The following is a 12,202-nucleotide window of genomic DNA, read 5'->3' as shown; positions in this document are numbered from 1 at the left end:
CAACTTTAGTTCATACTTAATTTGTTGATTTTATTTTTAATTATTTGTCTGAATCTAACAAAGTAAGTAGGTGTATAACATTCATGTAGTGAAGTAAAATGTAGGCCCAAAATATTTTCCAACCTGTAGAGGAGTAGAAGTCTATGAAAGTATATAAGTAAAGTTAAAGAACTTCTAAATAGTACTTAAGTATAGTGCCTGATTAAATCCTTATGTCTTTCACAGCGCCATTATGCTTGTACACAATAGTTAGATAAACCTGTCCAAAGGTAATGCTGCTTATTGTCAGACAGTACATTAATATATTGCATTATATGTGTGTCCATCTTATTTGCTAATTCTGTAACTTACTTATCTGTTTATTACATTGTTCTTTAACATTGTACTTTTCACAATTCAATAATAATACACACAAAATGTCTCTGTTTTACAAAAAGAAGCATTTTCTCCATGCATTAATAAATCTGCTATTTATCTTGTAGCTCACACTATCCCTGAGAGATATAATGATGTTGTTGATAATTATTTTGAGGTTTATTTAACAGGGACAGTGTATATTAAACACATATGGCCACAGACACATGAGCCCACTTTCAAATCAATAAACTAGAATATTTACCCCACCACGACTGAATATTTTTGTGCTCTTATTGTAGTAATGTATTTTATATATACCTTACACCAAATACACATAGTAGCAGTGGTTGTAGGACATGACATAAAGATACATGATTGAATACTGGATTGGAAATCTGTTGTTTGAGAGTTATACACATTAACTAATATGTTTTGTTATTTCATTACTTTCATACCAGTGAATAATTACAGCAATATTAGTAATTATTTTTTAGTGACCACAAACATTAAAACATTAAATAAAGAAAAAAAAAAAACATTAAATAAAGAAAATGAAACATTAAATAAAGAAAATAAAACATTAAATAAAGAAAAAAAACATTAAATAAAGAAAATGAAACATTAAATAAAGAAAATAAAACATTAAATAAAGAAAATAAAACATTAAATAAAGAAAATGAAACATTAAATAAAGAAAATAAAACATTAAATAAAGAAAACGTGATTCCTTCCCTCCCTTCCCCAGTGTCTTTGTCTGGTTCTTGTATTTGTTTTATATATATTAATATATTGTGTTTTATATGTATGAACAAATGTCTCAATAAAGTTATTGAATTTAAAAAAAAAAAAAAAAAAAAAAAAAAATAAAACTACCCGGCAAAATATCTATGTATGAATGTATGTCTTCCGAAAAAATAGACCTTCAGGTTTCGCTCATGGAAAAAGTTGGTTTTCCTATATTTTAGGCTTGTATTCTTGACTTTTAGGCACTGAAATTCCTAAAAACGTCTTGACTCTTTTATTTATGTCAGCACCGTAGATAAAATATCCAAATCCCTTCCTAACTTTATTTAAGGAACATTGTTTTCAAACATTTCAATCCTATTCTCACGCATTGGTTGGCAAACTGGCGTTCTTCGAACTTGAAGGACGAAGCCTTTTCCTGGATTCTACTACTGTACCAAATCATAACTATAACGTCAATATTTAATTATTTAACCTCATTACTAGCCCCAAATTGACGTTGTCACAACTTTATTTGGAATACATTTACAAATGACATGAAGTTGAGGAGAAAAAAACATGAAATATCTTGTTTCCATACAATCTGCAATGAAAAACGTCAAAGTAAATTTGTATTTGAATTTTCAATGACGTCACAAATTTTTCTGAGTTGGGTTTGTCTTTTACATAAGTGAAATTAGCAATACTACAGTGTAAAAAAAACAAATATTAGTATTACCATTATTATCATTGGTATTACTATTCATGTAATTATTATTATTTTATTTGTGTTATTTGTACTATTATTTGTATTATATTATTATTAGCATCAAATATACTCAGAGTACCAAAAGTGAATACCTCACTATGAAAAAATAGAAAATATTACTGTATTAAAATAAAAAAGGTCCTATTATCTTAATCTATAGCCCAACTTTAGTTCATACTTAATTTGTTGATTTTATTTTTAATTATTTGTCTGAATCTAACAAAGTAAGTAGGTGTATAACATTCATGTAGTGAAGTAAAATGTAGGCCCAAAATATTTTCCAACCTGTAGAGGAGTAGAAGTCTATGAAAGTATATAAGTAAAGTTAAAGAACTTCTAAATAGTACTTAAGTATAGTGCCTGATTAAATCCTTATGTCTTTCACAGCGCCATTATGCTTGTACACAATAGTTAGATAAACCTGTCCAAAGGTAATGCTGCTTATTGTCAGACAGTACATTAATATATTGCATTATATGTGTGTCCATCTTATTTGCTAATTCTGTAACTTACTTATCTGTTTATTACATTGTTCTTTAACATTGTACTTTTCACAATTCAATAATAATACACACAAAATGTCTCTGTTTTACAAAAAGAAGCATTTTCTCCATGCATTAATAAATCTGCTATTTATCTTGTAGCTCACACTATCCCTGAGAGATATAATGATGTTGTTGATAATTATTTTGAGGTTTATTTAACAGGGACAGTGTATATTAAACACATATGGCCACAGACACATGAGCCCACTTTCAAATCAATAAACTAGAATATTTACCCCACCACGACTGAATATTTTTGTGCTCTTATTGTAGTAATGTATTTTATATATACCTTACACCAAATACACATAGTAGCAGTGGTTGTAGGACATGACATAAAGATACATGATTGAATACTGGATTGGAAATCTGTTGTTTGAGAGTTATACACATTAACTAATATGTTTTGTTATTTCATTACTTTCATACCAGTGAATAATTACAGCAATATTAGTAATTATTTTTTAGTGACCACAAACATTAAAACATTAAATAAAGAAAAAAACATTAAATAATAAAAAAAATAAAACATTAAATAAAGATATTAAAACATTAAATAAAGATAATAAAACATTAAATAAAGATAATAAAACATTAAATAAAGAGAATGAAACATTAAATAAAGAGAATATAACATTTAATAAAGATAATGAAACATTAAATAAATAGAATAAAACATTAAATAAAGATAATAGATGATGTTTCAGCCTTAAACAAAGGCATCAACTTAAGATCTTAAAAATAAGAACTTAAAAATAACATAAATATATACATATATATATATATATATATTAAATAATATATAATAAATATATTGTGTTTTATATGTATGAAAAATGTCTCAATAAAGTTATTGAATTAAAAAAAAAATGTAAATTTTTTTTTTGAAAAAAAATAAAATTAAAAATTAAAATTAAAAAATAAATAAATAAATAAAATCTACCCGGCATGCAATGCGCGGTGATCGCCGAACCTATTTCCCGGTCACCGGGATTCTACCGGGACGCCTCCTCCTAGCTCCCAGACGGCTCAACCTCCTCTAGCTATGCTAGCTATAGGAGGTTGAGCCGGCCGTCCACCGGTACCGGTACCGTGAAAAACACCGGTAATCCGGCACACCGGTATACAGGAGGATGAGCCGTCCAGATAAACATCCGTGAAAACATCATGACGTGACGTCACTGCACCGCGACTGTGACAAACGCGAAACATTAAATAAAGATAATAAAACATTAAATAAAGATAATGATCTTTCGTTTATATGTATGAACAAATGTCTCAAGAAAGTTATTGAATTTAAAAAAATAAAATAAAATAAAAACTACCCGGCATGCAATGCGCGGTGATCGCCGGAACCTATTTCCCGGTCACCGGGATTCTACCGGGACGGCTCCTCTAGCTCCCGGACGGCTCAACCTCCTCTAGCTATGCTATCCTTCCGTTTTCAGCCCGCGGTCGCGGTCATTTTCACGCGGATTCAGCAGCATGGAGAGACAGGCTGATGGCACCACTGTTTAGCCACTTCATGCTCTCTTTACGGTTTTATGGCGGTCGCGGTCATTTTTTAGGCGGAACAAATGTCTCATTTTACGCCGCTTAGTGTGAATTAAAAAAAATTAAAATTAAAGAGTTTACCCTGAATAAATGGAGCAAATCTGCTGCGGGGTGCAATGACGCTGTGATCATTTTACGCTGTTTCACTGTCAAAAGACAGATTCTACTGGATTTCAGCACTAAAATCCCCGGAAAGCGCCTGCTACCTCCTCTAGCATTTTATTTTAGTGTAGCTAAAGGAGGTTGAGCCGGCTTGTCCACCGGTACCGGTACCGTGAAAAACACCGGTAATCCGGCACACCGGTATACAGGAGGATGAGCCGTCCAGATAAACATCCGTGAAAACATCATGACGTGATCGCACCGCGACTGTGACAAACGCGAAACATTAAATAAAGATAAGAAAACATTAAATAAAGATATTAAAACATTAAATAAAGATATTAAAACATTAAATAAAGAGAATAAACATTAAAACATTAAATAAAGATATTAAAACATTAAACAAAGAGAATAAAACATTAAATGAAGATAATAAAACATTAAATAAAGAGAATGAAACATTAAATAAAGAGAATATAACATTTAATAAAGATAATGAAACATTAAATAAATAGAATAAAACATTAAATAAAGATAATAGATGATGTTTCAGCCTTCGTGGCATCAACTTAAGATCTTAAAAATAAGAACTTGAAAATGTAAATATATACATATATATATATATATATATATATATATAAAATATATTGTGTTTTATATGTATGAACAAATGTCTCAATAAAGTTATTGAATTAAAAAAAAAAAAATTAAAATTAAAAAAAAAAAAAAATTAAAATTAAAAAATAAATAAATAAATAAAATCTACCCAAACATGCAATGCGCGGTGATCGCCGGAACCTATTTCCCCGGTCACCGGGATTCTACCGGACGCCTCCTCTAGTTTCCCAGATTTGGCCAACCTCCTCTAGCTATGCTAGCTAGAGGAGGTTGAGCCGGCCGGTCCACCGGTACCGGTACCGTGAAAAACACCGTAATCCGGCAAGCACCGTGGCACAGGAGGATGAGCCGTCCAGATCCGTGAAAACATCATGACGTGACGTCACTGCACCGTGACTGTGACAAACGCGAAACATTAAATAAAGATAATAAAACATTAAACAAAGATATTAAAACATTAAATAAAGAGAATGAAACATTAAATAAATAGAATAAAATATTAAATAAAGATATTAAAACATTAAATAAAGATAATGATCTCGTTTATATGTATGAACAACAGCCAAGAAAGTTATTGAATTTAAAAAAATTAAATAAAATAAAAACTACCCGGCATGCACACGCGGTGATCATGAACCTATTTCCCGGTCAATGATTCTACCTGGGACTGTTTCTTCAGCTCCGACGGCTCAACCTCCTCTAGCTATGCTATCCTTCCTTTTCTTGCTTCGCGGTCGCGGTCATTTTCACGCTGGATTCAGCAGCATGGAGAGACAGGCTGATGGCACCACTGTTTAGCCACTTCATGCTCTCTTTTACGGACGTTTTCAGCTGGCGGTCGCGGTCATTTTTTAGGCGGATGGAGCAGCATGGTTGTGTCGGTTCATTTTACGCCGTTTTAGTGTGCTAAAAGACCCGCTGTCACTCCCAGAGTTTACCCTGACTTGGAGCACTCTGCTGCGGGTGTTTTGACGCTGTGATGCCGGTCATTTTACGCCGTTTCACTGCCTTAAAAGACAGATTCAGCCGGATTTCAGCACTAAAATCCTCCGGAAAGCGCCTGCTATTTTTTTCCTCCCTGGGCTGCTGGAGGTCATTTTACGCCGTTTTAGTGTGCTAAAAGACCGGCTGGAGGTTGAGCCGGCCGGTCCACCGGTACCGGTACCGTGAAAAACACCGGTAATCCGGCACACCGGTATACAGGAGGATGAGCCGTCCAGATAAACATCCGTGAAAACATCATGACGTGACGTCACTGCACCGCGACTGTGACAAACGCGAACATTAAATAAAGATAATAAAACATTAAACAAAGATATTAAAACATTAAATAAAGATATTAAAACATTAAATAAAAGAGAATGAAACATTAAATAAATAGAATAAAACATTAAATAAAGATATTAAAACATTAAACAAAGAGAATAAAACATTAAATGAAGATAATAAAACATTAAATAAAGAGAATGAAACATTAAATAAAGAGAATATAACATTTTAATAAAGATAATGAAACATTAAATAAATAGAATAAAACATTAAATAAAATATATACATGATGTTTCAGCTCGTGGCATCAACTGATCTTAAAAACAGTCTTGAAAATAAATATATACATATATATATATATATATATATAAATATATTGTGTTTTATATGTATGAACAAATGTCTCAATAAAGTTATTGAATTAAAAAAAATTAAAAATAAAAATTAAAAAATAAAGTAAAAATAAAATTAAATAAATAAATAAATAAAATCTACCCGGCATGCAATGCGCGGTGATCGCCGGAACCTATTTCCCGGTCACCGGGATTCTACCGGGACGCCTCCTCTAGCTTCCCAGACGGCTCAACCTCCTCTAGCTATGCTAGCTATAGGAGGTTGAGCCGGCCGGTCCACCGGTACCGGTACCGTGAAAAACACCGGTAATCCGGCACACCGGTATACAGGAGGATGAGCCGTCCAGATAAACATCCGTGAAAACATCATGACGTGACGTCACTGCACCGCGACTGTGACAAACGCGAAACATTAAATAAAGATAATAAAACATTAAATAAAGATAATGATCTTTCGTTTATATGTATGAACAAATGTCTCAAGAAAGTTATTGAATTTAAAAAATAAAATAAAATAAAAACTACCTGGCATGCAATCCGCGGTGATCGCCGGAACCTATTTCCCGGTCACCGGGATTCTACCGGGACGGCTCCTCTAGCTCCCGGACGGCTCAACCTCCTCTAGCTATGCTATCCTTCCGCTTTCAGCCCGCGGTCGCGGTCATTTTCACGCGGATTCAGCAGCATGGAGAGACAGGCTGATGGCACCACTGTTTAGCCACTTCATGCTCTCTTTTACGGACGTTTTCAGCTGGCGGTCGCGGTCATTTTTTAGGCGGATGGAGCAGCATGGTTGTGTCGGTTCATTTTACGCCGTTTTAGTGTGCTAAAAGACCCGCTGTCACTCCCAGAGTTTACCCTGACTTGGAGCACTCTGCTGCGGGTGTTTTGACGCTGTGATGCCGGTCATTTTACGCCGTTTCACTGCCTTAAAAGACAGATTCAGCCGGATTTCAGCACTAAAATCCTCCGGAAAGCGCCTGCTATTTTTTCCTCCCTGGGCTGCTGGAGGTCATTTTACGCCGTTTTAGTGTGCTAAAAGACCGGCTGGAGGTTGAGCCGGCCGGTCCACCGGTACCGGTACCGTGAAAAACACCGGTAATCCGGCACACCGGTATACAGGAGGATATATATATATATATATATTGTGTTTTATATGTATGAACAAATGTCTCAATAAAGTTATTGAATTAAAAAAAAAATTAAAAATTAAAATTAAAAAATTAAAATTAAAAATTAAAATTAAAAATTAAAAATTAAAAATTAAAATTAAAAATTAAAATTAAAATTAAAATTAAAAAATAAATAAATAAATAAATCAACCGGCATGCAATGCGCGGTGATCGCGGAACCTATTTCCCGGTCACCGGGATTCTAATGCTGGACGGTTGAGCTCCCGGATTTGGTCCACCTCCTCTAGCTATGCTATCCTTCCGCTTGAAAAGCACCGGTAATCAAGCTACCGGATATAGCAGCATGGATGAGACAGTCCAGATAAACATCCGTGAAAACATCGTGACGTTTTACGGACGTCACTGGCGGTCACTTGAAAATTTTTACATATGGAGCATATGGTTGTGTATATATATAAATATTTACGCCTGTTTTAGTATGTATGAACAAATGTCTCAATAAAGTTATTGAATTAAAAAAAAAATGCTAAAAAATTTTGAAAAAATGATGCCGGGCTAAAAATTAAAATTAAAAAAAATAAAAGATAAATAAAATCTACCCATTTCAGTATGCAATGCGCGGGATACAACGGAACCTTTTTCCGGTCACCGGGATTCTACGGAGGTCATCTTCTAGCTCCCAGACGGCTCAACCTCCTCTGAAAAGACCGGCTGGAGGTTGAGTTGCCGGTCCACCGCACCGTACCGTGAAAACACTGCATCCGGCACACCGGGTATACAGGAGGATGAGTCATCCAGATAAACATCCGTGAAAACAGCATGACGGACGTCACTGCACCGTGACTGTGACAAACGAAATATTAAATAAAGATAAGAAAACATTAAATAAAGATATTAAAACATTAAATAAAGATATTAAAAATGTTAAAGAAAGAGATTGAAACATTAAAAAAATAGAATAAAATAAAAATAAAGATATTAAAACATTAGAATTAAAAAAAATTAAAAATTAAAATTAAAAAAAAATTAAAAATTAAAATTAAAAAATAAATAAATAAATAAAATCTACCCGGCATGCAATGCGCGGTGATCGCCGAACCTATTTCCCGGTCACCGGGATTCTACCGGACGCCTCCTCTAGCTTCCCAGACGGCTCAACCTCCTCTAGCTATGCTAGCTATAGGAGGTTGAGCCGAGCCGGTCCACCGTACCGGTACCGTGAAAAACACCGGTAATCCGGCACACCGGTATACAGGAGGATGAGCCGTCCAGATAAACATCCGTGAAAACATCATGACGTGACGTCACTGCACCGCGACTGTGACAAACGCGAAACATTAAATAAAGATAATAAAACATTAAATAAAGATAATGATCTTTCGTTTATATGTATGAACAAATGTCTCAAGAAAGTTATTGAATTTAAAAAAAATAAAATAAAATAAAAACTACCCGGCATGCAATCCGCGGTGATCGCCGGAACCTATTTCCCGGTCACCGGGATTCTACCGGGACGGCTCCTCTAGCTCCCGGACGGCTCAACCTCCTCTAGCTATGCTATCCTTCCGTTTTCAGCCCGCGGTCGCGGTCATTTTCACGCGGATTCAGCAGCATGGAGAGACAGGCTGATGGCACCACTGTTTAGCCACTTCATGCTCTCTTTTACGGACGTTTTCAGCTGGCGGTCGCGGTCATTTTTTAGGCGGATGGAGCAGCATGGTTGTGTCGGTTCATTTTACGCCGTTTTAGTGTGCTAAAAGACCCGCTGTCACTCCCAGAGTTTACCCTGACTTGGAGCACTCTGCTGCGGGTGTTTTGACGCTGTGATGCCGGTCATTTTACGCCGTTTCACTGCCTTAAAAGACAGATTCAGCCGGATTTCAGCACTAAAATCCTCCGGAAAGCGCCTGCTATTTTTTCCTCCCTGGGCTGCTGGAGGTCATTTTACGCCGTTTTAGTGTGCTAAAGACCGGCTGGAGGTTGAGCCGCCGAATAAAATAAAATAAAAACTACCTGGCATGCAATCCGCGAGAATGCCGGAACTATTTCCCCGAGAATCACCGGGATTCTAAAGATACGGCTCCATTAAATCCCGGACGGCTAAAACATTAAATAGCTATGCTATCCTTCCGCTTTCAGCCCGCGGTCGCGGTCATTTTCACGATTCAGCAATGGAGAGACAGGCTGATGGCACCACTGTTTAGCCACTTCATGCTATACTTACGGACGTTTTCAGCTATATCGCGGTCATTTTTAGGCGGATGGAATATATTGTGTTTTATTTTACGCCGTTTTAGTGTGCTAAAAGACCCGCTGTCACTCCCAGAGTTTACCCTGACTTGGAGCACTCTGCTAAATAAATTTGACGCTGTGATGCCGGTCATTTTACGCCGTTTCACTGCCTTAAAAGACAGATTCAGCCGGATTTCAGCACTAAAATCCTCCGGAAAGCGCCTGCTATTTTTTTCTCCCTGGGCTGCTGGAGGTCATTTTACGCCGTTTTAGTGTGCTAAAAGACCGGCTGGAGGTTGAGCCGGCCGGTCCACCGGTACCGGTACCGTGAAAAACACCGTAATCCGATAGCACACCGGTATACAGGAGGATGAGCCGCCAGATAAACATCCGTGAAAAACATCATGACGTGATGTTTGCACCGCCACTGTGACAAACGCGAAACATTAAATAAAGATAAGAAAACATTAAATAAAGATATTAAAACATTAAATAAAGATATTAAAACATTAAATAAAGAGAATGAAACATTAAATAAATAGAATAAAACATTAAATAAAGATATTAAAACATTAAACAAAGAGAATAAAAATTAAATGAAGATAATAAACATTAAATAAAGAGAATGAAACATTAAATAAAGAGAATATAACATTTAATAAAGATAATGAAACATTAAATAAATAGAATAAAACATTAAATAAAGATAATAGATGATGTTTCAGCCACCGTGGCATCAACTTAAGATCTTAAAAATAAGAACTTGAAAATGTAAATATATACATATATATATATATCCGTAAATATATTGTGTTTTACCGGCGACTGTGACATGAACAAATGTCTCAATAAAGTTATTGAAACATTAAAAAAAAAAAAATTAAAAAATTAAAAAGTTAAAATTAAAAAAAAAATAAATAAATAAAATCTACCCGGCATGCAATGCCGGTGATCGCTGAACCTATTTCCCGGTCACCGGATTCTACCGGGACGCCTCTCCCTCTAGTTTCAGACAACCTCCTCTAGCCATGCTAGCTAGAGGAGGTTGAGCCGTCGGTCCACCGGTACCGGTACCGTGAAAACACCGTAATCCGGCACACCGGTATACAGGAGGATGAGCCGCCCAGATAAAACATCCGTGAAAACATCATGACGTGATCGTCACTGCACCGCGACTGTGACAAACGCCAAACATTAAATAAAGATAATAAAACATTAAATAAAGATAATGATCTTTCGCTTATATGTATGAACAAATGTCTCAAGAAAGTTATTGAATTTAAAAAATAAAATAAAAATAAAAACTACCCGGCATGCAATCCGCGGTGATCAGCCGAACCTATTTCCCGGTCACTGATTCTACCGGGACGGCTCCCCCAGCTCCCGGACGGCTCAACCCTCTAGATATGCTATCCTTCCGTTTTGTGCCCGCGTCGCGGTCATTTTCACGCGGATTCAGCAGCATGGAGAGACAGGCTGATGGCACCACTGTTTAGCCACTCTATGCTCTCTTTTACGGACGTTTTCAGCTGGCGGTTGCGGTCATTTTTTAGGCGGATGGAGCAGCATGGTTGTGTCGGTTCATTTTACGCTGTTTTAGTGTGCTAAAAGACCCGCTGTCACTCCCAGAGTTTACCCTGACTTGGAGCACTCTGCCGGGTGTTTTGACGCTGTGATGCCGGTCATTTTATCACCGCTTCACCGCCTTAAAAGACAGATTCAGCCGGATTTCAGCACTAAAATCCTCCGGAAAGCGCCTGCTATTTTTTTCCTCCTGGGCTGCTGAGGTCATTTTACGCCGTTTTAGTGTGCTAAAAGACCGGGCTGAGGTTGAGCCGGCCGTCCACCGGGTACCGGTACCGTGAAAAACACCGGTAATCCGCACACTGGTATACAGGAGGATGAGCCGTCCAGATAAACATCCGCGGAAAAACATCATGACGACGCTACCTGCACCGTGATGTGACAAACGCGAAACATTAAATAAAGATAAGAAACATTAAATAAAGATATTAAAACATTAAATAAAGATATTAAAACATTAAATAAAAAGAGAATGAAACATTAAATAAATAGAATAAAACATTAAATAAAGATATTAAAACATTAAACAAAGAGAATAAAACATTAAATGAAGATAATAAAACATTAAATAAAGAGAATGAAACATTAAATAAAGAGAATATAACATTTAATAAAGATAATGAAACATTAAATAAATAGAATAAAACATTTATTAAAGATAATAGATGATGTTTCAGCCTTTCGTGGCATCAACTTAAGATCTTAAAAATAAGAACTTGAAAAATGTAAATATATACATATATATATATATATATATATAAATATATATAAATTATATTATGAACAAATGTCTCAATAAAGTATTGAATTAAAAAAAATTAAAAATCTCAATAAAGTTATTGAATTAAAAAAAAAATCTACCTGGCATGTACGCGCGTGATCGCCGAAATCCCATTTCCTGGTCACCGGATTCTACCGACGCCTCCTCTAGTTTCCAGACGGCTAACCTTGATGCTAGCTAGA

The sequence above is a fragment of the Anoplopoma fimbria genome, chromosome 23, assembly GCF_027596085.1.
Source record: "Anoplopoma fimbria isolate UVic2021 breed Golden Eagle Sablefish chromosome 23, Afim_UVic_2022, whole genome shotgun sequence".
NCBI lineage: Eukaryota > Metazoa > Chordata > Actinopteri > Perciformes > Anoplopomatidae > Anoplopoma > Anoplopoma fimbria.
The sequence above is the reverse complement of the archived record's forward strand: the minus strand, read 5'-3'. Positions refer to the sequence as shown.